At 40.5% G+C, this 12,748-nt stretch overlaps 1 protein-coding gene and 1 long non-coding RNA gene across 3 annotated transcripts in view; one reads left to right on the forward strand and one right to left on the reverse strand.

The window, feature by feature from the left end:
• LOC108174601 (probable LRR receptor-like serine/threonine-protein kinase At3g47570) overlaps positions 1-12,748 on the forward strand; it is a 55,808-nt gene that overhangs the window by 32,590 nt on the left and 10,470 nt on the right. The window lies entirely within an intron of this gene.
• Positions 8,052-10,191, reverse strand: LOC139195997 (uncharacterized). 2 transcript variants are annotated; one of them, XR_011581095.1, is made up of 3 exons: positions 8,992-10,191; positions 8,746-8,891; positions 8,052-8,238 (listed from the first exon to the last, which is right to left on the reverse strand). It is a non-coding gene; the product is annotated as an uncharacterized lncRNA (long non-coding RNA). The 2 variants fall into 2 exon arrangements; XR_011581091.1 differs by having other exon boundaries at positions 8,746-8,905; positions 8,992-9,180.

Below are 12,748 nucleotides of genomic sequence, written 5' to 3' on the forward strand. Positions count from 1 at the left end.
CATCATCCAAAACGATACACGACATCCAATGCTTGTAATATTCTATACAACAACAACAAAGCCTTTTCCCACAAAGTGGGGTCGGCTATATGAATCCTAGAACGTCATTGCGCTCGGTTTTGTGTCATGTCCTTCGTTAGATCCAAGTACTCTAAGTCTTTTCTTAGAGTCTCTTCCAAAGTTTTCCTAGGTCTTCCTCTACCCATTCGGCCCTGAACCTCTGTCCCGTGGTCACATCTTCGAACCGGAGCGTCAGTAGGCCTTCTTTGCACATGTCTAAACCACCGTAACCGATTTTCTCTCCTCTTTCCTTCAATTTCGGCTACTCCTACTTTACCTCGGATATCCTCATTCCTAATCTTATCCTTTCTCGTGTGCCCACACATCCAACGAAGCATCTTCATCTCCACTACACCTACGTGTTGATGCTTCACCGCCTAACATTCTATGCCATACAGCATTGCCGGCCTTATTGCCGTCCTATAAAATTTTCCCTTGAGCTTCAGTGGCCTACGACGGTCACACAACACGCCGGATGCACTCTTCCACTTCATCCATCCAGCTTGTATTCTATGGGTGAGATCTCCATCAAATTCTCCGTTCTTTTGCAAGATAGATCCTAGGTAGCGAAAACGGTCGCTCTTTGGTATTTCCTGATCTCTGATCCTCACCCCTAACTCATTTTGGCCTCCGTTTGCACTGAACTTGCACTCCATATATTCTGGCTTTGATCGGCTTAGGCGAGGACCTTTAGATTCCAACACTTCTCTCCAAAGGTTAAGCTTCGCGTTTACCCCTTCCTGCGTTTCAACTATCAACACTATATCGTTTGCGAAGAGCATACACCAAAGAATATCATCTTAAATATTAAGTTGGTGATCTTCGCTAGATTGCTCCGGTCATTAGTGTGGATAAGTATGTAAATGGATAGAGACAGGAAGCAAACACAAGATGTACGTGGTTCACCCAGATTGGCTACGTCCACGGAGTAAAGGAGTTCTCATTAATTGTGAAGGGTTTACACAGTATATAGGTTCAAGCTCTCCTTTAGTGAGTACAAGTGAATGATTTAGTACAAATGACATTAGGAAATATTGTGGAAGAATGATCTCGTAATCACGAAACTTTTAAGTACCGAAGTGTGGTATCGTCTTCACTTGCTTTATCTGTCTCATAGGTAGATGTGGCATCTTCTTTGGAAGTACTCTTCCTCCCTCCAGGGGTGGTATCTTTAACTGGTGGAGATGCACAAGGTAATGTATCAATTTCACTTGACGCTTACTTGTAGTTTCAGGCTTGGTTAAGCGCGATACAAACCATGTAGTAGAAGTCCCCCAAGTTGCCGAGCTAGGGGATCTGCTGAAAGAGGTGACAGACAAGGTAAGCAATCAGAGCTCCAAGCAATCAGTCCCAGATCAGAAGTTTGATTTCGAGTTCCGGCTGATTGTTATCCTTCTCCTTATCTTGCAGGTAGCATGAAGGATAAAGAGAAGAAAAGGAGAAAAGGTGATATGAGATACTTTTGCTTTTGAAGAAGTAACTTTCCACAGGCTTATTCTTGAACTGGGCTGGAGGTTTTCTTGTTTCCGCCAAAGTATAAGGCCGACTGAAGAATTTGAGGGTCAAAACAAGTCCATCAAATCTAGAGTACGTTCAACCCTGCTGATATGGGATACTTTTGCTGTTGACAAAGTAGTGGATATATCGACACGTGTTCTGTTGCTCTTGTCTCCACATGCTTCCTTGTATCCTTCTCACTTGCCCTATTTGTTCCTCAGGCAGATGTGGCATCTTCTCAGGAAGCATAAGATGTTGAAGATGAGTACTCGAGAGCAATGGGGTTCCAGGCAGTCAGTTTCGGACTGGAAGCTTGATTCCAAGTGCTGACTGATTGCTCTCTTTCTCCTTGTCTTGCAGGTAAGAACAAGGCCAAATGAAAAGACAGGGAAAAAGCATGATATGAGATACTCTTGCTTTTAACCCTGATGATATGAGATATTCTTGCTCTAGTGTAGCTTGTTTGCAGAGGTATTCTCGGGGGGAAAGAAAGCTGAGTATTTCGAGAGGCTTCGTTGGGAGTGCCCTCTCAGATATGAGGAAGGGTTGAGCATTTTTGCAGGTCTGCCTGTCCGTTGAGGATGGAGGTCGACATATATAGGAGTCTCCCTAACAAGGAGTAATACTATTCTTTTACCCTGCTTGGTCATAGCACGATAGTGGGAGCTGCCAGCTTCACGTGTTTTAACTCTGTCAGAGCACTTTGAAAAAGTGGTCTGTGGTATCTGGAAAGCTGATATTACGTGTGAAGATTACAGACAAGCTTTATCCAAGAAGATCTGGCTCTCGAAGTTGAGAAAGCGGTGTGAGGATTACAGACAAGCTTTATCTAAGGGGCTCTCGAAGTTGAGAAAGCGGTGCCTCTTCGGTTTTCGAACAAGCAATCCTGTCGGGGATCTGTCTCTCGAGATTTGAAAAACGATGCCTCTTCGATTTTTGAGAAAGCAATCCTGCTAGGAGTCTGGCTCTCGAGATTCGGAGAGCGGTGTCTCGTCGCTTTTTGAGAAAGTAATCATGTTGGGAGTCTGGCTCTCGAGATTCGGAGGACGGTGCCTCTTCGATCTTGAAGCAAGCAATCTTGTTGGGAGTGTTTTCTCGAATGTGAGTAAAGGTTAGGCCTGTTTGCTAGTCTACCTTGCCACGGAGCACAGAGGTTGACCCACAGAGACTTTTCAATTATCCAGCAATGGTCATGTTCCTTTACCCTTGTGGGTAATAATATGGTAGCTAGACCTTCAAAATTTATGTGTCTAAACTTTGTTAGTGCTGTTTCTTTGCTATTCTTTTACCCTTCTTGGTCATAGCAATGTAATGGGAGCTGCAAGCTTCACGTGTCTAAACTTTGTCAGAGATTTTTGGCAAAGTTATATGTGGTACCCGTGAGCTGATGTTGCATGTGGAAAGTGAATGATTGAACATTAACATTCACGTGCTTTTTACTTCACTATAAATCTTCGACAGAATGCCCGTAATTTCCGCAAAGTTGAGTGTGCATGTGACAGGTGCTGACAAGGCTGAAAAAGCAGGTGCCTCTTCGATTTCTGAGATCGGCCCTCGTGGTCTCTGAGCAGCCCAGCTTTTGAGAAAGCAAGCGCCTCTTCGATTTCTGCGATCGACCTTCGTGGTTTTTGAGCAGCCCAGCTTTTGAGAAAGCAAACGCCTCTTCGATTCCTGAGATCGGCCCTCGTAGTCTCTGAGCAGCCCAGCTTTTGAGAAAGCAAACGCCTTTTCGATTTCTGAGCAGGCGCCTCTTCGATTTCTGAAGCTCCATCGAGTGCGGATTTTTATAGAGGCTGGTATTAAGTTCCAAAGCACACTTGAATCTCCACCAGTAGAAGCTCCCTTCTTGCATTTCTAAGATCTTGATTTGTCCGACCTCTTTTCTCTTCAACACCTTTGAAAATGTCTGGCCCCTCCGACCGTCATTTTGACTTGAACCTTGTTGAAGAGGCAGCCACGCCTTCTCCAGACAACATATGACACCCATCCTTCTTATCCCCTACTGGTCCTCTTACCGTTGGGGATTTCGTGATGAAGAATGATATGACCGCTGCGGTCGTGGCCAGGAACCTTCTCACTCCCAAAGATAACAGACTACTTTCCAAACGGTCTGATGAGTTGGTTGTTAAGGATTCTCTGGCTCTCAGTGTTTAGTGTGCAAGTTCTGTGTCTAATATGGCCCAACGCCTATTTGCTCGAACCCGCCAAGTTGAATCATTGGCGGCTGAAGTGATGAGTCTCAAACAGGAGATTAGAGGGCTCAAGCATGAGAATAAACAGTTGCACCGGCTCGCTCATGACTATGCTACAAATATGAAGAGGAAGCTTGACCAGATGAAGGAATCTGATGGTCAGATTTTACATGATCATCAGAGGTTTGTGGGTTTGTTCCAAAGGCATTTATTGCCTTCGTCTTCTGGGGCTGTACCGCGTAATGAAGCTCCAAATGATCAACCTCCGATGCCTCCTCCTTCTAGGGTGCTGTCCAGTACTGAGGCTCCGAATGATCCCCCTCCGATGCCTTCTCTTTCTGGGGCTCTGCCGACTGCTGAGACTTCTCCTAAGCAACCTTTGTGAAGGCTCCCTCTTGTTTGTTTATTTTGACTCGTGTATATGTACATATTTGTAACTTCTTAGAGATATCAATAAATAAGCTTTGTTTCATTTCAACGTATTGTGTTAAATACACCAAAAGCCTTCTTCACTAAGTTCTTTGAATTTTTCTTTTATTGAAGCTTGTATGTTGAAGCTTTGTGAGTGGAGCATGTAGGTTGAGGTAGTGTTCCCTTAATTTCCCGAGTAGGGAAAACTTCTCGATTGGAGACTTGAAAAATCCAAGTCACTGAGTCGGGTCAGCTATATGAATCTTAGAACGCCATTGTGCTCGATCCTGTGTCATGTCCTCCGTTAGATCCAAGTACTCTAAGTCTTTTCTTAGAGTCTCTTCCAAAGTTTTCCTAGGTCTTCCTCTACCCCTTCGGCCCTGAACCTCTGTCCCGTAGTCGCATCTTCTAACCGGAGCGTCAGTAGGCCTTCTTTGCACATGTCCAAACCACCGTAACCGATTTTCTCTCAGTTTTCCTTCAATTTCGGCTACTTCTACTTTACCTCGGATATCCTCATTCCTAATCTTATCCTTTCTCGTATGCCCACACATCCAACGAAGCATCCTCATCTCCGCTACACCCATTTTATGTACGTGTTGGTGCTTTACCGCCCAACATTCTGTGCCATACAGCATCGCCGGCTTTATTGTCGTCCTATAAAATTTTCCCTTAAGCTTCAGTGGCATACGACGATCACACAACACGCCGGATGCACTCTTCCACTTCATCCATCCAGCTTGTATTCTATGGTTGAGATCTCCATCTAATTCTCCGTTCTTTTGTAAGATAGATCCTAGGTAGCGAAAACGGTCGCTCTTTGGTATTTCCTGATCTCCGATCCTCACCCCTAACTCATTTTGGCCTCCATTTTCACTGAACTTGCACTCCATATATTCTGTCTTTAATCGGCTTAGGCGAAGACCTTTAGATTCCAACACTTCTCTCCAAAGGTTAAGCTTCGCATTTACCCATTCCTGAGTTTCATCTATCAACACTATATCGTCTGTAAAAAGCATACACCAAGGAATATCATCTTGAATATGTCCTGTTAACTCATCCATTACCAACGCAAAAAGGTAAGGACTTAAGGATGAGCCTTGATGTAATCCTACAGTTATGGGGAAGCTTTCGGTTTGTCCTTCATGAGTTCTTACGGCAGTCTTTGCTCCTTCATACATATCCTTTATAGCTTGGATATATGCTACTCGTACTCCTTTCTTCTCTAAAATCCTCCAAAGAATGTCTCTTAGGACCCTATCATACGCTTTTTCCAAATCTATAAAGACCATGTGTAAATCCTTTTTCCCATCTCTATATCTTTCCATCAATCTTCGTAAGAGATAGATTGCGTCCATGGTTGAGCGCCCTGGCATGAACCCGAATTGGTTGTCCGATACCCGTGTCTCTTGCCTCAATCTATGCTCAATGACTCTCTCCCAGAGCTTCATTGTATGACTCATTAGCTTAATACCCCTATAGTTCATGCAATTTTGTACGTCGCCCTTATTCTTGTAAATAGGCACCAAGGTGCTCTTTCGCCACTCATTTGGCATCTTCTTCGTTTTCAAAATCCTATTGAAAAGGTCAGTGAGCCATGCTATACCTGTCTCTCCCAAGGCTTTCCACACTTCAATCGGTATATCGTCTGGGCCCACTGCTTTTCTATGCTTCATCTTCTTCAAAGCTACAACCACTTCTTCCTTCCTATTCGACGATAAAATGAGTAGTTTCTACACTCTTCTGAGTTACTCAACTCCCCTAAAGGAGTACTCCTTTCATGTCCTTCATTGAAAAGATTATGAAAATAACCTCTCCATCTGTCTTTGACCGCGTTCTCTGTAGCAAGAACCTTTCCATCCTCATCCTTGATGCACCTCACTTGGTTTAGGTCTCTTGTCTTCTTTTCCCTTGCTCTAGCTAGTTTATAGATATCCAACTCTCCTTCTTTGGTATCTAGTCGCTTATACATATCGTCATAAGCCGCTAACTTAGCTTCTCTCACAGCTTTCTTCGCCTCTTGATTCGCTCTTCTATACCTTTCACTATTTTCATCGGTCCTATCCTTGTATAAGGCTTTACAACATTCCTTCTTAGCCTTCACCTTTGTTTGTACCTCCTTATTCCACCACCAAGATTCCTTTTGGTGTGGAGCAAAGCCCTTGGACTCTCCTAATACCTCTTTTGCTACTTTTCGAATACAGCTAGCCATGGAATCCCACATTTGGCTAGCTTCCCCCTCTCTATCCCACACATACTGGGTGATTACTTGCTCTTTGAAAATGACTTGTTTTTCTCCTCTTAGATTCCACCATCTAGTCTTTGGGCACTTCCAAGTCTTGTTCTTTTTTCTCACTCTTTTGATATGTACATCCATCACCAACAAGCGATGTTGATTAGCCAAGCTCTCCCCCGGTATAACTTTGCAATCCTTACAAGTTATACGATCCCCTTTCCTCATTAGAAGAAAATCTATTTGTATTTTTGACGACCCACTCTTGTAGGTGATCACATGTTCTTCTCTCTTCTTGAAGAAGGTGTTGGCTAAGAAGAGATCATATGCCATTGCAAAATCCAAGATAGCTTCCCCATCCTCATTTCTCTCCCCAAAACCATGGCCACCATGAAAACCTCCATAGTTGCCTGTCTCCCTGCCCACGTGTCCATTTAAATCTCCTCCTATAAATAACTTCTCCGTCTGAGCAATTCCTTGCACCAAGTCTCCAAGGTCTTCCCAAAATTTCTCCTTCGAACTCGTATCCAACCCTACTTGAGGTGCGTACGCACTAATCACATTGATGAGTTCTTGTTCTATTACAATCTTGATTGCCATGATTCTATCTCCTACCCTCTTGATATCTACAACATCTTGTGTCAAGGTCTTGTCCACAATGATGCCAACACCGTTTCTCGTTCTATTTGTGCCCGAATACCAAAGCTTAAACCCTGAGTTTTCTAGATCCTTTGCCTTAAGACCAACCCACTTAGTTTCTTGTAGGCACATAATATTTATCCTTCTCCTCACCATAACTTCCACTACTTTCATAGATTTTCCCGTTAAGGTTCCTATATTCCACGTTCCTAAACGCATTCTACTCTCTTGAACTCTACCCTTCTGTCCTAGCTTCTTCACCATCCCCCGTCTAATAGGATCAAAGTACTTCTTTTGTGTGTCATGTGTAAAGTTGATAGGAGCATATGCTCCCAAACAACTTTGAGTGGAGTCGTTCGAAAAGAAGTTTCTATGGCCCCCTTGCTCATTTAACACTGCATCCGGGTGCCGATGGAGATACAGCGACCCTTGCTCACTTATCACTGTGCTTGGGCCACACAGCGCGCCACTTACGGGTGACGTCCTAGCTTTAGCGCAATTTCGTTCTGGATTCATTGTCATAAGGATTCGACGTAACTGTGGAGTGCCGGTTGTCGACTACCTGACGCCCTCTCCCTCCTCCTTTATCCGGGCTTGGGACCGGCAATGTAAGATAAACTTACATAGGCGGAGTTGCTTGTAATATTCTATATAATGTTAAAATTTAAATTAGTCTACCTGAAGATATGTATAATTATATTCATTACTGATACATGTAATGCATATACATGTGTATCATGTTGTATGCCTGTACATATATATAATTACTTACATACTGATACATGCAATACATATATATACATGTGTATCATATTGTTTTCTGTAATCCTTGCCATGAGCTAACCCTATTCAGTTCTTACATAACACTCATCGGGACTGCTATAAACCTTACGTATTAAACATCTATGCTCATCAGGCCTTTTGTTATTTCCTTCTCTGCATTTATCTTTTCTTTCTAATACGTCGGGTCCTAACAAGTATATGATGTATTCTTATTGGTTTGTTACAGACATAAATCATGGCAAGGGAAAAGATTTCTATTACTACACGGATAATAAGAGTCAAATTTATAATTTGAGTTTTATATTACACACAGAAATAAATGCATCAATAGTGTTCCAATGAGCAACAGGACCGGTAGATTCCTTGATGAGCTTTTCCCTTTATCATTGCCAAAAGTAATATTGATATTCATAGGCAATGAACCTGAAAAGAGGGAAATTTTAAACCAAATAGTCTAGCGGAAATGGAAAAGCAAAAAACAGTTTATGTGGATATATAATCTTACAATCACGTTTAGACCATCCTAATCGTCTACGAGCTAAATCATACACAATTATCTTATCCTTAAGAATGACATCTGCAATTAAAACAAATATTTCACGATTAAATTGCACAAAATAACTGCTAGTATACTACATTAATTAAAATAATATCAGCTATGTTTTGCCTTTTAAAAATTTAATAACCAGAGTAAATTTTTGGGAACTGCATAATACAAATTTCCTGGATCCGTAGATTTTGAAACGGCAAGATTTATCTACACGTAACCAGACAGAAAATTTATGGGCATGAAAATTCATCGATTTTCTAAAGTGAAATCATACATAAATAACATATGTGTGCGTGTGTATTCCTTCCTATATTAGAATCTCATATATATTTTTCATTCAAACCAAAGCCTGATAAACTTTGTAGGCTTGATAAACTTACAGCATGAACGAAAGCATCATATGCTTCCTCGACCAGGTATGTCAACACTGTTCCTGAATCAACTAATGTGCCTCGGTCGTGTGATGTGCTAAAGATTGCTGGATCGATAGGCAACATCTTTCCATTCACAGCTATGCTCTGAAGATCTACGTTATAATTCCTGAAAAACTAATTAGGAGTTAGTTAATTTAGTTAGAGGAAAAAACTTAATCACACAAAATAAATTCATACAAAATAAAGACTTACACTGCTAGGACAAGTGGAGTATAAACCATCCTCAGGTCTATTATCTCCCCAAGAGCAAGTACGCCTCCTCCATTGCCATCTCTCCTCAGACAATGGGAGAAGATATTTGGGGCTAACCCCCGAGATGACAACTGCGAAATAATTGGTGCATCTCCTAGACCAAACCCAAGTAAGCCATTGTATGGGCTCCACCTGATAATGCCAGACTCATAGGTAGTACAACTGTTTCCAAGATAGCACCCAAGGGAAGTATTAAGCGTCAATAAACTAGAAAAATGTATAAAAACCTTAAGCTTGAAACGTGCTTGCCTATAAATGGACTAGGTCAACCCAACTCACATATAAATAGACTAGCTCGGCCCAGCACGCCTACTCATACGTACTGCTATAATCCTATTTTTGGATAAAGCAACTTCAAAATTATATTATTAAAGTTAATGTCCATGTTGTGCACATCATACTATTATTCATATTCTACTTTATGTGTTCAAATTGGCACATCATAGAGCTGCACTTTATAGTTACCTTTTAGCATGCAAAGGACATAATACTTGAGTGAGAGAGGGCAACTTGAGATGTTTGATAAAAATCTAGACTGGTCATATTTAAAGATAATGCATTTGTTGCAGTGTAATTTGCATTAGACTTGTTCATGTACACCACCATACTACACCTAGATTTGGATGGATTTTAAAAATGACTATTAAAATCTCAATTGACTACACCCAGATTTCCATGGATTCTAAAAATCCTTTAAAATCTTTTGATTGACTACACTAGGATTTTAAAGTCTTTTAAAATCCTCTCAAATCCGAGTTTGACTACACCTCCCTTAGTTTGTTACAGACTTATAAATCATGTCAAGGAAAAATATTTCTATTACTACAAGGATACACATTCAGCAGAGTCAAATTTATAATTTGAGTTTTATATTACAGACAGAAATAAATGCATCAATAGTGTTCCAATGAGCGACATGATCGGCAGATCCCTTGATGAGCTTTTCCCTTTATCCTTGCCAAAAGTAACATTGATATTCATAGGCAATGAACCTGAAATGAGGGAAATTTTAAACCAAATAGTCTAGCGGAAATGGAAAAGCAAAAAACAGTTTATGTGGATAAATAATCTTACAATCAGCCCATCCTAATCGTCTACGAGCTAAATCGTACACAATTATCTTATCCTTAAGAACTACATCTGCAATTAAAATAAATATTTCACGATTAAGTTGCAAAAAATAACTGCTAGTATACTACATTAATTAAAATAATATTTCACGACTCAATCCCAAAAACTACCTATGTTTTTGGACCTAGATCCAAAGCCCCTGAGATAATTGGATATAGATCCAATTTTGTGAGGCATTAGTAGGATTAGTCCACTTCATTGAAATAGGTCCAATAATTGAGATTCCACGTATGCTTATTTGTGGTTTGTACCATATTTACCCCTTAGGCTTACGAATTGTAGTAAATACACAAAATTTCTTAATTATGGGATTATTTTTTGTTTAACTAATCCCTTAATTGTGGGATTAGTTATAGCCATATAATCACCTCAACCCCTAGTCCGTTTCATCCCTTATTCTTTCCTTCTTCCAAACAATTCCCTCTGTTAGATCATGGAATCAATCCTCCTTTTTTTTGTCTCTTCTTTTCATGGGTGATATTTTTGTGTTCTTCCCTCCAAATTCATTCCTTTAATGGAGGTATACTATATCATATTTATATTTCTATGTTACGCCATGTAGGTTCCCAGTATTCTTCTTCCAATACAATAGGTAGTTTATTTTGTTTTGCAGGTAGATTATTTATGCTTTGTAGGTATAAAGCATATTTCTTCCTATACAATAGATTATATCAGTTTTGTTTTCTTCATAAATAGTAGGTAGTTACTAGATAATATTTTAGTTTAAGTATTTAAATATTCAAAATTTAAAAACTGAATAAATGATACAAAAAAAATTTAAAGAAATTAAATATTTTTATCTGAAGGGGCAAAATTGATATCAAAATATGTAATTAGATAACTGGACTCAATCCAAAAAACTACCTATGTTTTTGGACCTAGATCCAAAAGCCCCTTAAAAATTTAATAACCAGCGTAAATTTGGGACTAACCTCCGAAGACTGTGTACCCTCCGTGAGCTTTCTGAAAAGCCATCTCCCATGTAGTAATACCATTCTGAAACAAGAATATTTGCAATAATCATGGTATAATGCAATTATTTTTAAACTATAAAAAAAATTACATAAGAATTTAGATGCAAAACTTACATAATAACTGACGTTAAGAATGTGACGACCCGTCCCTAATTTTATGTTTTTACAAATTTTAAAAGCGTGATTTTACGAAAATACCCTTAGAGGCTAGGGTCTTGACTTTCGTTGATCAACGTATAGTGAGGTGTATGAATTAATCCTTTAGCGTTTTCCTGAAGTATTCGACATTACGGACTTGTAAGCGTCAGCAGAAGAGGATTTGGAGTTACAAATCCGAAGTTATTTTGAGGAAATCACTATTTTTAATTATATTATTTATATTACTAAATTGTTAAGCCATATGTGTGTGGCTAAGTTGGGAAAAGAAAGGAAAAGAAATAAGGGATTGAGGGCTAAGGAATCAGAAATATAAGAGAAAGAATGAAGGGTTTCGAGAGAGAAATGAGGGAAGGTGTGGCGAATCGGGGAAGGAGAGAAAGAGAAGATGCCCAATTGGGAGGAGAGAAGAGAGGGCCAATGAGGGAAGGAGAGAACAGGGGATTAGAGACCCTTCCTCTTCGACCCGTTTCCGTTCCACGACCCGATTGCAAACCCGGTTCCGCTTCTCTTCTCCGGCGGTCTTCGTCGGTTTTTCTGACGATTTGTAGCCATACATCACCATGAATCAACTCAGAGACCTCCCATCTCCATTTCTCTACCAAACCCGACTTAATTTGTCCAAAAATTAGGAAGACTATGTACGGTGGCGCCGAGGGTCTCATGGCAGTGATCCGTCATTCTGAAAGCAAACTTCGTCGACCACTACCATGGTTCAACTTCTCTTGAACTTAGGAACAAGTCCCAAGCTTTGGTTGGAGCGGCGGAGCACCGGAGAAGTCGAATTGATAACCACCATTTTCTAGGGTTCCGGCGGGTTTGAGCAAAATTGGAGCTTTTCCGGGCCAAATTAGATTGGCCGCAGGTATAAAGTTTATTCTACTCGTTGAGATCTTCATTCCCGTAAATTTTGGTAATTTTTGGAAATAGTTGGATTTTCCAGCTAGTCGGGGCGGCTGACCACCACCCACGGCGGTGCGTGGCTAGGGGGCCGTCAATGTTATTCTTAGGCTAAATTAGATGCCTTGAGCTCAGTTTTGGTAATTGTATGATGTAGGTTGATTGTTGGAACCTAAATTCTCTACATTACGTTAATAGGTCATTATATGAATCAACGATCCGACCGTTGGATCGTCACCAAATTTTAATATGTTATAGTACGTAATATTTGAGGATCATAGGAACTTACGGATTGGGAATCCAATATATGTATCTTCCCAAATTGAATTTGTAAGTTCATAAAATAAAATGTTAACCGCCACTTGGTTTTGGCAATCGGCAGAGATCCGACCATTGGATCGTAATGGAACTTTAGGATGTTGTTCTAGAAGTATAATGTGGATCTTTGGAAGTAAGGGATCGGAAATCCGTTATGCGGATTCTCCGAATCGAACTACGTAGGGATGTGTGTTATGTAAGTTACCTATTTTATTGAT

Source organism: Malus domestica, chromosome 01 (genome assembly GCF_042453785.1).
Source record: "Malus domestica chromosome 01, GDT2T_hap1".
In the NCBI taxonomy this organism is placed as follows: Eukaryota; Viridiplantae; Streptophyta; class Magnoliopsida; order Rosales; family Rosaceae; genus Malus; species Malus domestica.